Source organism: Oncorhynchus mykiss, chromosome 12 (assembly GCF_057628025.1).
Source record: "Oncorhynchus mykiss isolate SJ-2025 chromosome 12, ASM5762802v1, whole genome shotgun sequence".
Taxonomy (NCBI): domain Eukaryota; kingdom Metazoa; phylum Chordata; class Actinopteri; order Salmoniformes; family Salmonidae; genus Oncorhynchus; species Oncorhynchus mykiss.
The window spans coordinates 9,469,114-9,487,001 of NC_143033.1; the positions used below are offsets into that span (position 1 = coordinate 9,469,114).

The 17,888-nt window shown below is 43.0% G+C and overlaps 1 protein-coding gene across 1 annotated transcript in view; it reads right to left on the minus strand.

The window, feature by feature from the left end:
• arhgap24 (Rho GTPase activating protein 24) overlaps positions 1–3,014 on the minus strand; it is a 226,581-nt gene extending 223,567 nt beyond the window's left edge. Inside the window, exon 1 of the mRNA XM_036936830.2 lies at positions 2,295–3,014. The gene's annotated coding sequence lies outside the window, so the exon portion shown is untranslated. The remainder of the gene's footprint in view (positions 1–2,294) is intronic.
• Between the last annotated feature and the right edge of the window lie 14,874 nt (positions 3,015–17,888).

The following is a 17,888-nucleotide window of genomic DNA, read 5'->3' on the forward strand; positions in this document are numbered from 1 at the left end:
TCCCCTCCCCAAGATCTCACACTCTCTCCTTATATCTCTCCCCTCCCCAGGATCTCACACTCTCTCCTTATATCTCTCCTCCCCAGGATCTCACACTCTCTCCTTATATCTCTCCTCCCCAGGATCTCACACTCTCTCCTTATATCTCTCCCCTCCCCAAGATCTCACACTCTCTCCTTATATCTCTCCCCTCCCCAGGATCTCACTCTCTCTCCTTATATCTCCCCTCCCCAGGATCTCACACTCTCTCCTTATATCTCCCCTCCCCAGGATCTCACACTCTCTCCTTATATCTCTCCCCTCCCCAGGATATCACTCTCTCTCCTTATATCTCTCCCCTCCCCAGGATCTCACACTCTCTCCTTATATCTCTCCCCTCCCCAGGATATCACTCTCTCTCCTTATATCTCTCCCCTCCCCAGAATCTCACGTTCTCTCGTTATCTCTCCCCTCCCCAAGATCTCACACTCTCTCCTTATATCTCTCCTCCCCAGGATCTCACACTCTCTCCTTATATCTCTCCCATCCCCAGGATCTCACACTCTCTCCTTATATCTCTCCTCCCCAGGATCTCACACTCTCTCCTTATATCTCTCCTCCCCAGAATCTCACTCTCTCTCCTTATATCTCTCCTCCCCAGAATCTCACTCTCTCTCCTTATATCTCTCCCCTCCCCAGGATCTCACACTCTCTCCTTATATCTCTCCCATCCCCAGGATCTCACACTCTCTCCTTATATCTCTCCTCCCCAGGATCTCACACTCTCTCCTTATATCTCTCCTCCCCAGAATCTCACTCTCTCTCCTTATATCTCTCCTCCCCAGAATCTCACTCTCTCTCCTTATATCTCTCCCCTCCCCAGGATCTCACACTCTCTCCTTATATCTCTCCTCCCCAGGATCTCATTCTCTCTCCTTATATCTCTCCCCTCCCCAGGATCTCACACTCTCTCCTTATATCTCTCCTCCCCAGGATCTCATTCTCTCTCCTTATATCTCTCCTCCCCAGGATCTCATTCTCTCTCCTTATATCTCTCCTCCCCAGGATCTCACACTCTCTCCTTATATCTCTCCCCTCCCCAGGATCTCACACTCTCTCCTTATATCTCTCCTCCCCAGAATCTCACGTTCTCTCTTTATCTCTCCTCCCCAGGATCTCACGTTCTCTCTTATATCTCTCCTCCCCAGGGACTCTTAGGGCAGACCTTTCAGGCTATGTCTTCTCTCTCTCCCTCTGTGATCATGCCTAGAATAATGCCTTGTAATGCTGGTTAATTCCTTGTAACGTGAGCTTTCAGTCTTGTGTGTGATTTCATTCATTGTACCGTGTAATATCTGAATTTGATAGACAATTCTCATAGCTCTTTAAGAGTGTTGGTGTTGGTTGCGTATTCCTGTTCATCCTCAGATATACTTGTTAATAGACTTTGTCCATTCATTGCATAGTCTTATTACAGGTCGCAGGTGAGCTATATATATATATATATATATAAAACATACTTATATATCAAATATTACCACACTACACAGCTACTCCTCAGGCAGTCATATTGATAGTATCTTCAAACATAGAGAAAAAACCCACTATAAGCCTGATATGCCTCATAACAGGTTATAATGCATTACATTATACCTGCAGGCAGTGCTGCAGAGAGGGCCAGACAGTCAGTCAGTCAGTCCCACAACTCATCAGAGAGTGACAGACAGTCAGTCAGTCCCACAGCTCCTCAGAGAGTGACAGACAGTCAGTCAGTCCCACAACTCATCAGAGAGTGACAGTCAGTCAGTCAGTCCCACAGCTCCTCAGAGAGTGACAGACAGTCAGTCCCACAGCTCCTCAGAGAGTGACAGACAGTCAGTCCCACAGCTCCTCAGAGAGTGACAGACAGTCAGTCAGTCAGTCCCACAGCTCCTCAGAGAGTGACAGACAGTCAGTCCCACAGCTCCTCAGAGAGTGACAGACAGTCAGTCAGTCCCACAGCTCCTCAGAGAGTGACAGACGACAGTCAGTCAGTCCCACAGCTCCTCAGAGAGTGACAGTCAGTCAGTCCCACAGCTCCTCAAACAGTGCTATTGATAAACTCTGCTTACAGTCGGTCTGCCGGTATGACAAAGACTGGATGGATGTGTGAACTCAGCTCGTATCAATGTGAAAAGGACATGACCTCTAAAGACTGTCAAAACATAAGAAACATAGCCCACTGTACAGTAAACAGGTGTAGCTGGGCACAGCCATCCACAATACTGAACCTACAGCACACCAGGAGACACAATAGCAGAACACAAAACACTTACTTCACTCTAGAAATCAGCCTCTAAAGTAATATCCAGGTTGTGACGTGTGAAGTTTCCAATCGACAACAAAAAAGATCCTAATCCACAGTTAGTCCAGTCACTCAGAAAGAGAGATCCGAGAAAGAAGGGGAGAATCTCGACCTCTTCAGCCAGAGCGCTCCTGTTGCTGTTGCCCCTTCCATAGAGATGGTCAGCTGCCTCAGAGGAGACCCGGAAAAAGAGAGAGGAAACTGGTTCTCTGTGATCGTGTATTTTACCAACGAGCTGCTGTTATAAACTTTTCCCTTGACTGCTCAGACCATCTGCCTGCCGAGTAGGTTTCCGTGGGGACAAGACAGCACGGACGAACGGCAGCCACAACAGAGATCAGCAGAGCAGCAGCCTAAAGCCACATGGGGGCTCCAGAGGCAGGGAGAGCAGTCCACGCAGTACATCAGAGTCACAACACAGTCTTTCCCAGCCTGAGTCAACACGCTGTCCACAACTCAACTTAGTCTCCGAGTGAGCTAAGCTGTCTGTGAGAAAAGCAGCACGCAGTCCAGCAGAGTGACCCTGCCCTCCAGGCTACAGCTTGAAGAGCTGCAGAAGGAGAGAGAGAAGGAGGAGGAGAAGAAGGAGGAGGAACAGGAGGAGCGAGTGTTTGTGTGAGTGTGTTTGAGGAAGTCTGCAGATGAAGGGTGAGTGGTATGACTAAGCTGTGAACAGTGAGCCGCCCCCCCCCCCCCCCCCTCTCTCTCTCTCTTTCTCTCTCTTTCTCACAGGCAGGCAGACTTTGTCTTGGGTTTGGTTTCAGATTCCACACAAGCAACTGGCAGCTGTTCCCCCCCTGGTGCGCGAACACACACACACACACACACACGCGCGCGCACACACAAACACACAAACACAGCGAGACTCCCACTTTTAAACACCTCTGACTTACGGGGTGAAACTACTACCAACAGTCTGTGTCTCTGTTACATTATATCACTTTACTTCCTGTTCTCATACAGTACACAATATATCGTTTTAGGATAAAGCTGTTATTTCCCCCCTTAGTTGCCCCAGATAAGAATCTGTTTTTTTACAAGACAAATGACTGTATATCCAGCTACTGGTTGAAACAGCTGGAGCTCTCTCTCCTTCACACCTCTTTAAGCCCAGCTGTACACACAACCATTCAAAGGAAAGTGTTTGTCTGTTACTGCTTTGATTGCCTCTGTCCATCTCACAGTGCTTTCCTGTGAGTGTGTGTGTGTGTGTGTGTGTGCGCGTGTGCGTGTGCGTGTGCGTGCGCGTGCCCGCGTGCGTTGTTTGTTAATTCCACAACACTGGGTGGTATTCCCAACAATTTATCACAATTTGACTTCAGTATTCAACGTTTGTCCAGGATGGACAAACATCAACATTTTGACAGTTAAGTCTATACATTCAGTCAGGATGATTAAAGGTATGGTTAGGGTTTGGGATAGGGTTATGAATGGTTAAGGTTTGGGATAGGGTTATGAATGGTTAAGGTTTGGGATAGGGTTATGAATGGTTAAGGTTTGGGATAGGGTTATGAATGGTTAAGGTTTGGGATAGGGTTATGAATGGTTAAGGTTTGGGATAGGGTTATGAATGGTTAAGGTTTGGGATAGGGTTATGAATGGTTAGGGTTTGGGATAGGGTTATGAATGGTTAAGGTTTGGGATAGGGTTATGAATGGTTAAGGTTTGGGATAGGGTTATGAATGGTTAAGGTTTGGGATAGGGTTATGAATGGTTAAGGTTTGGGATAGGGTTATGAATGGTTAGGGTTTGGGATAGGGTTATGAATGGTTAAGGTTTGGGATAGGGTTATGAATGGTTAAGGTTTGGGATAGGGTTATGAATGGTTAAGGTTTGGGATAGGGTTATGAATGGTTAAGGTTTGGGATAGGGTTATGAATGGTTAAGGTTTGGGATAGGGTTATGAATGGTTAGGGTTTGGGATAGGGTTATGAATGGTTAAGGTTTGGGATAGGGTTATGAATGGTTAAGGTTTGGGATAGGGTTATGAATGGTTAAGGTTTGGGATAGGGTTATGAATGGTTAAGGTTTGGGATAGGGTTATGAATGGTTAAGGTTTGGGATAGGGTTATGAATGGTTAAGGTTTGGGATAGGGTTATGAATGGTTAAGGTTTGGGATAGGGTTATGAATGGTTAGGGTTTGGGATAGGGTTATGAATGGTTAAGGTTTGGGATAGGGTTATGAATGGTTAAGGTTTGGGATAGGGTTATGAATGGTTAAGGTTTGGGATAGGGTTATGAATGGTTAGGGTTTGGGATAGGGTTATGAATGGTTAAGGTTTGGGATAGGGTTATGAATGGTTAAGGTTTGGGATAGGGTTATGAATGGTTAAGGTTTGGGATAGGGTTATGAATGGTTAGGGTTTGGGATAGGGTTATGAATGGTTAAGGTTTGGGATAGGGTTAGGAATGGTTAACGTTTGGGATAGGGTTAGGAATGGTTAACGTTTGGGATAGGCTTATGAATGGTTAAGGTTTGGGATAGGCTTATGAATGGTTAAGGTATATGTTAAGGTTTGGGATAGGGTTATGAATGGTTAAGGTATATGTTAAGGTTTGGGATAGGGTTATGAATGGTTAAGGTTTGGGATAGGGTTATGAATGGTTAAGGTATATTTTAAGGTTTGGGATAGGGTTACAACAGAAACAACTTGATGGTTCAGTTTAGGTATTAATTTCCAATGGTTAGGGTAAGGGTTCAGTTTAGGTATTAATTTCCAATGGTTAGGGTAAGGGTTAAGTTTAGGTATTAATTTCCAATGGACAAGGTAAGGGTTAAGTTTAGGTATTCATTTCCAATGGACAAGGTAAGGGTTAAGTTTAGGTATTCATTTCCAATGGACAAGGTAAGGGTTAAGTTTAGGTATTCATTTCCAATGGTTAGGGTAAGGGTTAAGTTTAGGTATTAATTTCCAATGGACAAGGTAAGGGTTAAGTTTAGGTATTAATTTCCAATGGACAAGGTAAGGGTTAAGTTTAGGTATTCATTTCCAATGGACAAGGTAAGGGTTAAGTTTAGGTATTCATTTCCAATGGATGAGGTAAGGGTTAGCACTGGGATTGAACAGATGAACCTCAGAGCCAGAGCTACTTGATGGTAATAGTGTTCCCCGTTGCCCCTAGTAAAATCAAATCAAAGTTTATTTTGTCGCACACACAGATTTACAAATATTATCACAGGTGCAGCAAAAATGCTTGTGTTTCTCTGTTTCCAACAGAGCAGTAATACCTAGCAACACAACAACAATAACAAGACACATGCAATCAAGAAAAATAACAAAAGAAAGAAATATGAGAAGGAGCAATGTCAGAGACCAGAATATTATTAATATATATAAACTAAACTAAAATATAAACGCAACACCAACACTTGTTGGTCCCATGTTTCACGAGCTGAAATAAAAGATCCCAGTAATGTTCCCATGCACACAAAAAGCTTATTTCTCTAATATTTTGTGCACAAATTTGTTTACATCCTTGTTCGTGAGCATTTCTTCTTTGCCAAGAAAATCCACCCACGTGACTGGTGTGGGATGTCAAAAAGCTGATTAAAACATCATGATCATTACACAGGTGCACCTTGTGCTGGGGACAAGACAAGGCCATTCAAAAATGTGCAGTTTTGTCACATAACACAATGCCACAGATGTCTCAAGTTTGGAAGGAGCGTGCAATTGGCATGCTGACTGCAGGAATGTCCACCAGAGCTGTAGCCAGATATTTGAATGTTCATTTCTCTACCGTAAGTCGCCTCCATCGTTGTTTCAGATGATTTGACTTGCCTAGTTAAATAAAGGTAAAATAAATCAAATAAAATATACATATAGTGGTGTGTGAAGACAGTATAGACAGTATATGCATAGAAAAGGACTGTACAGCAGTAGTTATATAGGATACGGTCTCTTAGACTCGATGTAACATAGTACATTTAAATCTGGGACACTCAAACTAGTATGAAATGTTATGTTTGGTATAGTTACAGAAGCGGTGGATGAGTGGGGATATAATGTGAATGTCTAGCAACCCAAAGGTAGCGTGTTCAAATCTCATCACAGAGCATTTTAGCTACTTAGCTACTTTGCAACTACTTAGCATGTTAGCTAACCCTTCCCCTTAACCCTAAACTTAACCCTTTTAGCTAACCTGTCCCCTAACCTTAAACCTTTTTGCCTAACTCCTAACCCCCTACCCTAGCTAATATTAGCCAGCTAGTTAAAAATAGTGTTAACCACCTAGCTAACGTTAGCCACAATAAATTGGAATTTGTAACATATCATAGATTTTGCATATTCGTTATATATCCTCACAAAATGGATGATGGACATCCACAAATGAATACATACCAAACGTAACATATCATACTAAATGGAGTGTTTTGGATTTACACACAGAATAATAGGATACGTACGCTCTGACGTCAGGTTGCATGAATCCAGTATATATTCAGTGCATTCGGAAACTTTTCAGACCCCTTGACGTTTTATAAGAAACGTTAATGTGTTGAAAATCCCAAATTGTTTGGCACAGTCAACTTACACAACTTACTCTGACACCCACACTTACCCTGTCAGACATGCCACCGTGGGTCTTTTCACAGTCCTCCAAATCCAGAACAAATTCAAGAAAGTGTACAGCATTACATAGAGCCATTATCGCATGGCACTCCAATGAACAGCAAACCAGGTTTTAAAAAACAGATAAATCAACACGTTACGTACGGTACAATGCCTCTCCCTTATTGACCTAGATAGTTTGTGTGTATGTATTGACATGTAGGCCTTTTGTGTGCCTTTTTAAAAATTGATGTAGTTCTGTCCTTGAGCTGTTCTTGTCTATTAATGTTCTGTACTCTGTCATATTTCATGTATTTGTGTTGGACCCCAGGAAGAGTAGCTTCTGCTTTTGCAACAGCTAATGGGGATCCTAATAAAATACCAAAATAACAACAACAACAAAAATGTGCCAATATATCCTCCAAACACCAGTTTCTCGGGCATTATCACTTAATTATCACTTGTCTGGGACTTTATATAATTATGAAATACATCCCACCGGCCACAGACGTCAATTCAACATCTCTTCCACATTGGTTCAACGTAATTTCATTGAAATGACATGGAAACAACGTTGATTCGACCAGCGTGTGCCCAGTGGGATGTACTGTTTGACAATATACTCTGAGATCCGCACATTTTAGTCATTAAAAGTGAAGAACGATTGACCTATAATCAAAATTCAAAGAATTTAACGAAATATAGAAAGAAACATGTTTATTGATGACTCGTGTGAAACGTCACAGACATGTTGTGTCTGTAAAAAAACATGTTGTTTCACTAAGATTATTTAAATGTATACTGTCATAAAAGCAGTTCAATACAAACAATATAAATGGATATATAGTGTACCATACTGTAGCGTTGTCTGTATTCCCCCCCCCTATATTTTAAGAAGGTCTCTACCAGTGGACCAGTGGACCTGCTGAGCCAGCACCTACAGATTAGCTTGTATTTTTGACTTACCTTTAGCAGGATTCCTTGCGAAGTTAATAAGGTTTGGTCTTGCTGCAGACACATGAGTGCCCCCAAAAAATCTTTGCTTATTGAACTGCAAAAGAGAGAGAGAAAACCCTAATAGTACCATTGAACAGAGGAGGAAACCAAGTCACCTGTCAAAAGGATTATCTGAATCTGTGTTCAGATGCTACTGTAACATTACCAATTGATATGCCTGACCGTACCTACATAGAATTTAGCTAGCTGAGTAGCATTTACTAAATTGAGCAATAACTAAACCTTGTTAACATTAGAAAATGGCATTATATTTTAGATCTCACCAACTATGGCAGTTCTCTTACATATGAAAATGAATGCTAGGGCTACTGTAACTTCACTGTACCGTTACCATGCTAGCTAGCTATGGCATTATATTTTAGATCTCACCAACTATGGCAGTTCTCTTACATATGAAAATGAATGCTAGGGCTACTGTAACTTCACTGTACCGTTACCATGCTAGCTAGCTAGCTTGCCAGGCAGCTCAGCCAAAGATATTTATAACTAACCCAAGATAGCTAATCTGTGTCATTTACAGTGGGAGCAAATGAAGCTTAGTGGGCAGAACAAGCAAGGAGGTGGGCAAAGCCAAGCATGAGCTCCAATTGGCACGTTGTGACATGTACTGGCATATTTCCATTAGGGAACACCTCCCCTGTGAAGTGCCCGTGTGCACAATCTCAATTCGACCGTACACTCCTTCTAAACAACTTAATTTGGAAACATTTTGGCAAAGCATCAAGCATATAAAACTTAATGCACTGTGCTCGTAACAGATTTAATTTTGGGAACAGAATTCTTTTTGGAGGTCAGATGTTTAATCAATGAGAAAATAAGCAGAATGTCGGTCCGGTTTCACTTAGTTCCATCCTCTCCTACTATTCACGACTGGACTTTTCTAAAACGTTCTGAACAGATGCTTTAGCTTTATAGCCCTTGTGACGTGTCTAGGTTACCGCCTCTGTCTGTGGCTCAGCAAAGCAGCAACTATTGATAGCCACAAGTTAGCAGTTGCTATTTATATTCTACTGTTGGAAAACAAGTTGGCTCCGGTCATGGCATTCCTGTTTTTAATCTTACCATTTGGTATGAAAAGCTGATAGTCCAGGAGAAAGTTGGAGAAGGTTAGCTAGCTAGCCAGCTACAGTTCTGTCTCGATTGTGCACTGTCTGGACAGCGCTCATGTTTTCCAGGTGGTTGGCTGAGTTAATCAATAGTGTCATACCCATCCATCTTTCAAAAGATGGAAGGGTGAGACCCTATAAGGCTGTGTCCTTCTTCCCGAGGAAGCTATACATGATTGGCTTTTGAAACATGGACATGGAGATCGTGATTGGACATGGTTGACAGCCTAGCATGAGTTTTAAAAAAAAGTTTAATTCTCTACCACCTGGGCTACAGAGGATCGTGTGTATCACTGCAGCAGGGGTTCAAATCCGGTCCACTGATATTTCACCACACACTCCTCTATCTTTCATCTCTATGGCTCTCTAGCCGATAAACACACACAGACTTACAAATATATAAATATATATACACAAAAAAAAATGTGGGAAAAAATGAATGTGTCATCTTTTGTTACAGTTCACTAAGCCTCTCCTACCAAGGAGTCATTATCGATGTCTCACTTCTGCAGTCTACTGTAGATCTACAGAACCTCTGTGAAGTCTCTCGACAGCCAGTGTCTCTCTAATGGCAAAGTAAGATGTAACACCTCTAAAAATATCTTCTACATTTAGTCTCGTTTATTTGGAGAGAAATTCATAATTATTTCCCCTTGAGCCTTACACTCAACCAGAGATAGCTTCCATAAAATAACTCTGAAGTATAAACCAAATGTTAAATTTGATGTTGAACATGACCCTTGATACATCTGGCCAATGTACAGCAGTAGTAATGAGGATGTGGAGTTCTGTGTAAATGTTTTCCTCATCTTAATTAAACAGACAGTCAAACAACAAACAGACAGACAAACAACAAACAGACAGACAAACCACGCTGATGAAACAGACAGTCAACTCTCGGGTTAAACCACACTGATGAAACAGACAGTCAAACAACAAACAGACAGACAAACCACACTGATGAAGCAGACAGTCAACTCTCGGGTTAAACCACACTGATGAAACAGACAGTCAAACCACACTGATGAAACAGGCAGTCAACTCTCTGGTTAAACTCCACTGATGAAACAGACAGTCAAACCACACTGATGAAACAGACAGTCAACTCTCTGGTTAAACCACACTGATGAAACAGGCAGTCAACTCTCTGTTTAAACCACACTGATGAAACAGACAGTCAACTCTCTGGTTAAACCACACTGATGAAACAGACAGTCAACTCTCGGGTTAAACCACACTGATGAAACAGACAGTCAAACAACAAACAGAGAGACAAACCACACTGATGAAACAGACAGTCAGGTCTCTGGTTAAACCAGATGGACATTCTCCCCCTCTATTAGATTTGAGACATTAATAACAACAGCTACCCTCGTCGGGCCTAGGGATAGATAATAGGCAACACACACACACACACACACACACACACACACACACACACACACACACACACACACACACACACACACACACACACACACACACACACACACACACACACACACACACACACACACACACACACACACACACACACACACACACACACACACACACACACACACTCCTAGGGCCAGATAATAGGCATCTCACACACACACACACACACACACACACACACACGGACACACACGGACACACACGGACACACACACAGGCCTAGGGCTAGATAATAGGCATCTCATACACACACAAACACACACACACACACACGCGCACACACAGGCCTAGGGCCAGATAATAGGGGCCATGAATACCTGCTATGCTCCCACCGTAGCCAGCCAGATTCCACAGCAGCCCTCACAGTGAGCAGTAATGACAACACCATGCCTGTGTACAGTACAACACTGGAAAGATAAGGGTTGTTATATAAGACAACACCAAGCCTGTGTACAGTACAACAGGGAGCTACTGAACTATTGGGCACTACTGAAATTTACATGTGAAAAATGAATGCCATATGCTGCATTTGCTATATGCCTACTGTTTACCTTTTGTTGGTGACACTTTGATATCTTGATAATATGCAGCTGTTTAAAGGGCAAATCCACAGAAACAATAACAAAACAGACGCCAATGTAGTTGTCCTCTTGCTCAGTTGTGCACCGGGGCCTCCCACTCCTCTTTCTATTCTGGTTAGAACCAGTTTGCGCTGTTCTGTGAAGAGAGTAGTACACAGCGCTGTACGAGATCTTCAGTTTCTTGGCAATTTCTCGCATGGAACGGCCTTAATTCCTCTGTTTTTGTAAAAAAAACTGACTGATGGGCCTGGAGAAACGTAACCACTCTCAGATTAATAGACAGAGCTATAGATGCAGGGACTGACCATCCATGATAACAAGATGATAGTTTTAACCATGTTATGAGTCTACATAGTGTTTGTTTACATGTACATTGTTTACAAACATTGGAGAAAAACAAGTTTATATTCTAGGTTCTGATGAAGTGTGACAGTTGAAGTGAGCTCATGAGGCATTTATAAGTTAAATTATTCAACAATCAATTGATATACAGTGCGTTCGGAAAGTATTCAGACTCCTTGACTTTTCCAAATTTTGTCACGTTAAAGGCTTATTTTAAAATAGATACAATTGTTTTATTTTCTCATCAATCTACACACAATACCCCATAATGACAACGCAAAAACATTTTTCTTGAAATTTTTGCTACTTTATTAAAAATATAAAACTGAAATATAACATTTACATAAGTATTCAGACCATTTACTCAGTACTTTCTTGAAGCACCTTCGGCAGCGATTACAGCCTCGAGTCTTCTTGGGTGTGACGCTACAAGCTTGGCACACCTGTATTTGGCGAGTTTCTCCCATTCTTCTCTGCAGATCCTCTCAAGCTCTGTCAGGTTGGATGTGGAGTGTTGCTGCAAAGCTATTTTCAGGTCTCTCCAGAGATGTTCGAGCGGGTTCAAGTCCGGGCTCTGGCTTGGCCATTCAAGGACATTCAGAGACTTTCCCCGAAGCCCCTCCTGCCTTTTCTCGGCTGTGTGCTTATGGTCGTTGTCCTGTTTGAAGGTGAACCTTCACCCCAGTCTGAGGTCCTGAGTGCTTTGGAGCAGGTTTTCGTCAAGGATCTCTCTGTACTTTGCTCCTTTCATCTTTCCCTCAATCCTGACTAGTCTCCCAGTCCCTGACGCAGAAAAACATCCCTACAGCATGGTGTTGCCTCCACCATGCTTCACCTTAGGGATGGTGCCAGGTTTCCTAAAAGACATGAAAAAATAGTTCTAGTAATTTTGGTTTCATCAGACCAGAGAATCTTGTTTCTCGTGGTCTGATAGTCTTAAGTGCTTGTTGGCAAACTGTCATGTGACTTTTACCGAGGAGTGGCTTCCGTCTGGCCACTCTACCATAAAGGCCTGATTGGTGGAGTGCTGATTGGTGGAAACAACATCAACAGTGAAGAGGCGACTCCAGGATGCTGGCCTTCTAGGCAGAGTTGCAAAAAAAAAGCCAAATCTCTAACTGGCCAGTAAAAAGAAAAGATTAAGGTGGGCAAAAGAACACTGGACATAGGAACTCTGCCTAGAAGGCCAGCATCCCGGAGACGCCTCTTCACTGTTGATGTTGAGACTCAAACTAGACACGCCAATGTACTTGTCCTCTTGCTCAGTTGTGCACCGGGGCCTCCCACTCCTCTTACTATTCTGGTTAGAGCCAGTTTGCGCTGTTCTGTGAAGAGAGTAGTACACAGCGCTGTACGAGATCTTCAGTTTCTTGGCAATTTCTCGCATGGAACGGCCTTAATTTCTCAGAACAAGAATAGACTGACGAGTTTCATTAGCAAAGGTCTTTGTTTCTAGTTCAATCAGCATGAATTAGATTTGAGCAATAAAAGCCCCACTTTTATTCCACAGGGTGGGATCCGCACTATGCAGCTGTTGCAGGAACACATTTTTCACTGGCTGTCTACTGGTTTCAAAAAACAGTGATTGATAGGCAGCTTAAACTTCTTGCATTCAACCATTATTGGGTTCAAATACACATTAGATTTGTGAACAGCCATCCACAACAACCGCAATCCGTAAGCTAAACGAGAAAGCAGCAGTGTGATTCACATCAATGAGCGATGTAGATATAAAAAAAGAAGTGTTATCCGTATCGCCGTAGACTACACCTCTGCTGTCATCCTTACCTGAGGTCATTTTGCAGGGCTCTGGCAGTGCTCCTCCTGCTCATCCTTGCACAAAGGCGGAGGTAGCGGTCCTGCTGCTGGGTTGTTGCCCTCCTACGGCCTCCTCCACGTCTCCTGATGTACTGGCCTGTCTCCTGGTAGCGCCTCCATGCTCTGGACACTACGCTGACAGACACAGTAAACCTTCTTGCCACAGCTCGCATTGATGTGCCATCCTGGATGAGCTGCACTACCTGAGCCACTTGTGTGGGTTGTAGACTCCGTCTCATGCTACCACTAGAAAGCACCGCCAGCATTCAAAAGTGACCAAAACATCAGCCAGGAAGCATAGGAACTGAGAAGTGGTCTGTGGTCACGACCTGCAGAACCACTCCTTTATTGGGGGTGTCTTGCTAATTGCCTATAATTTCCACCTGTTGTCTATTCCATTTGCACAACAGCATGTGACATTTATTGTCAATCAGTGTTGCTTCCTAAGTGGACAGTTTGATTTCACAGAAGTGTGATTGACTTGGAGTTACATTGTGTTGTTTAAGTGTTCCCTTAATTTTTTTGAGCAGTGTATATTAAAACATTTACCTGGCCTACACTGTAAATACACTGAACAGGTTATTATTACACCCAGGACCCACCAGAGCCCTCTGTTGTACATTATATGCAGTACTTTGCCATTCATAAATGATCTACTTAGCCTACATAAACCCTTCAGTGTTGTATGAGTAATATTTTACAACCATATCCTAATGGAAAGTGCAATGACAAAAACATCTCCAACCTCTCGCAATCCTCTCTCCAACCTCTCGCCATCCTCTCTCCTTCCTCTCTCCAAACTCTCCTTCCTCTCTCCAACCTCTCGCCATCCTCTCTCCAACCTCTCTCCTTCCTCACTCCAAACTCTCCTTCCTCTCTACATCCTCTCTCCTTCCTCTCTCCAAACTCTCCTTCCTCTCTCCATCCTCTCTCCAACCTCTCTCCTTCCTCTCTCCAAACTCTCCTTCCTCTCTACATCCTCTCTCCTTCCTCTCTCCAAACTCTCCTTCCTCTCTCCATCCTCTCTCCATCCTCTCTCCAACCTCTCGCCATCCTCTCTCCAACCTCTCTCCTTCCTTCCTCACTCCAAACTCTCCTTCCTCTCCATCCTCTCTCCTTCCTCTCTTCAAACTCTCCTTCCTCTCTCCATCCTCTCTTCATCCTCTCTCCAACCTCTCTCCATCCTCTCTCCAAACTCTCCTTCCTCTCTACATCCTCTCTCCTTCCTCTCTCCAAACTCTCCTTCCTCTCTCCATCCTCTCTCCATCCTCTCTCCAACCTCTCGCCATCCTCTCTCCAACCTCTCTCCTTCCTCACTCCAAACTCTCCTTCCTCTCTCCATCCTCTCTCCATCCTCTCTCCAACTTCTCTCCTTCCTCTCTCCAAACTCTCCTTCCTCTCTACATCCTCTCTCCTTCCTCTCTCCAAACTCTCCTTCCTCTCTCCATCCTCTCTCCATCCTCTCTCCAACCTCTCGCCATCCTCTCTCCAACCTCTCTCCTTCCTCACTCCAAACTCTCCTTCCTCTCCATCCTCTCTCCTTCCTCTCTTCAAACTCTCCTTCCTCTCTCCATCCTCTCTCCATCCTCTCTCCAACCTCTCTCCTTCCTCTCTCCAAACTCTCCTTCCTCTCGCCATCCTGTCTCCTTGTCACGCTCTGACCATAGTTTGCTTTGTGTGTTTATAGGTTTTGTTTGGTCAGGGTGTGATCTGAGTGGGCATTCTATGTTGTATGTCTAGTTTGTCTGTTTCTGTGTTTGGCCTGATATGGTTCTCAATCAGAGGCAGGTGTTAGTCGTTGTCTCTGATTGGGAACCATATTTAGGTAGCCTGTTTTGTCATTGTGGGTTGTGGGTGATTGTCTATGTTAGTTGCTTGTGTCAGCACAGTTCGTATATAGCTTCACGGTCGTTGTTCATTTATTGTTGGCTGATGTTTTATTCAGTTTACTTTGTGTTTTCGTCATCCATTAAAATGATGCATTCACACCACGCTGCGCTTTGGTCCGCTTCTTACTACGATCGTGACACTCCTTCCTCTCTCCAACCTCTTTCCATCCTCTCTCCTTCCTCTCTCCATCCTCTCTCAAACATCTCTTCTTCCTCTGCATCGTCTATCTATGGGTAATGGTTTGGTTCTGTATAGTCAATTCAATAGGCTAAAAAAAGGAAAGCTCCCCAGGGCTTTATTCATGCACCATGTTACACAAACAACATTACCGGAGCATCAAGTCTCACACCAACAGGCTCCTGAATAGCTTCTATCCCCAAGCAATAACATAACTAACATAATGGCTACACAGACTATCTCAGTTGACCCTTGTATTTTATTTCTGCACTGCCTCTATGCACACTACAAGACTCCACACACTCACACACACTGACACTCCAACACACACACAACATACACACACACACACACATCTATAGTAAGTCAAAACACACACAGTGGTGGAAAAAGTACCCAATTGTCATACTTGAGTAAAAGTAACGATACCTTAATAGAAAAAATGGCTCAGGTAAAAGTGAAAGTCACCCAGTAAAATACTACTTGAGTAGAAGTCTAAATGTATTTGATTTTAAGTACAAAAGGTACATGTAATTGCTAAAATGTATTTAAGTATCACAAGTATAAGTATAATGATTTAAAATGTCTTATATTAATAAGCAAACCAGGCGGCACTGTTTTCTTGTTTATTTGTGGGTAGCCAGGGGCATTCTCCAACACTCAGATATCATTTACAAACAAAGCATTTGTGGTTTAGTGAGTCCGTCAGATCAGAGGCAATAGAGATGCCAGAGATGTTATCTTGATAAGTGTCACGTTCTGACCATAGTTCTTGTGTGTTTTCCTTGTTTTAGTGTTGGTCAGGACGTGAGCTGGGTGGGCATTCTATGTTGTGTGTCTAGTTTGTCTGTTTCTGTGGTTGACCTGATATGGTTCTCAATCAGAGGCAGGTGTTAGTCATTGTCTCTGATTGGGAACCATATTTAGGTAGCTTGTGTTGGGGGTGATTATTTCCATGTCTGTTTCACCACACAGGACTGTTTTCGGTTTTCACATTTATTGTTTTGTATATTTGTAGTGTTTTCTCGGTATTCGTCTTGATTAAAGATGTTTAACTCTAACCACGCTGCGTTTTGGTCCGCCTCTCCTTCCCAGGAAGAAAGACGTTACAATAAGTGCGTGAATTGGACCGTCTTCCTGTCCTGCTAAGCATTCCAAATGTAATGAGATCTTTTGTTTGTCAGAGAAAATGTATGGAGTAAAAATAGCACAGTATTTTCTTTAGGAATGTGTAGTGAGGTAAAAGTAGTCAAATATAAATTGTAAAGTAAAGTACAGATACCCCAAAGCATTTTTACTTAATTAAGCACTTTACACCACTGCGCACACGCACATGAAAATCAGCATTTATGCTGCTGCTACTCTGTTTAGGTGTCTGGGCATATATACTGATGCCTAGTCACCTAACCCCTATACTTATCTACCTCTATCACTCCAGTATCCCTGCACATTGGAAATATGCCACTGGAACTGACCCTGTGTATAGCTTCTTACTTTTTCCCGTTCTTCATAATGTAACGGGTGTCGTCGTCTGAGGAGGAGGAATCGGACCAAAGCACAGCGTGTTCATGACTTTATTTAACTGAACACTGAAACAAAAAGAACACAGTGAATAACGAAACAGTCCTGTCAGGTGCAGAAAACACTAAACAGGAAACAACTACCCACAAAACATAGGTAGCTTTTTCCCTATCTAAGTATGGTTTCCAATCAGAGACAACGATAGTCAGCTGTCCCTGATTGAGAACCATACCCGGTCAAAATAAAGAAATACAAAACATAGAAAAAATAATATAGAATGCCCACCCCAAATCACACTCGGACCAAACCAAAATAGAGGCATAAGAAGCTCTCTAAGGTCAGGGCGGGACACTTATTTTGTGTTTTTGTTCTACCTTGTGTTATTTTTAGTACTATATTGGTATTGATTACTGCATTGTTGTGTTTAGAGCTTGCAAGAAAGACATTGCACTATACTTGTACACATGACATTAAAACTTGAAACTTGAAATTATTTATCAATGCATCAATGGTTACAGCACTGTATTACTGTCTAAAAGGTCTGGGAAATAAAGCCTCAGACAAAGACTGGTGCCACATTTTCTATGTTTTTAAAACGGTCTCTGACGACGAACATCCTTGTCATGTCAGTCAGAGTCTCCATCAAGAATTAAACCAAGTCTACAAAGAAATCACCATGAGAAAAATAAACCTCTCCCTTAGCACCCCCGACACAGCCTCCACCCTCACCACCAGTGGTTCTGAACCCTCCACTGGAACACATGAAATTACAATGTCCCTCTGATTTTCTTCCCCTCCTCCTTCTTCTCCTCCTCCTCCTCCTCCTTTTTCATCTCCTCCTCATCCATCTCCTCCTCATCCATCTCCTCCTTCTTCTTCTCCTCCTCCTCCTCCTCCTTTTTCATCTCCTCCTCATCCATCTCCTCCTTCTTCTTCTTCTCCACCTCCTCTTTCTCCTCCCCCTCCATCTCCTTCTCCTTCTTCTTCTCATCCTCCTCCTCCAGAATATGGAGTGAAGGATGTTAGCCTGGAACAAAAGCTCTATTTCAGCTGATGTAAAAGGTACAGTGCCTTGCAAAAGTATTCACCCTTCTTGGCGTTTTTCCTATTTTGTTGCAT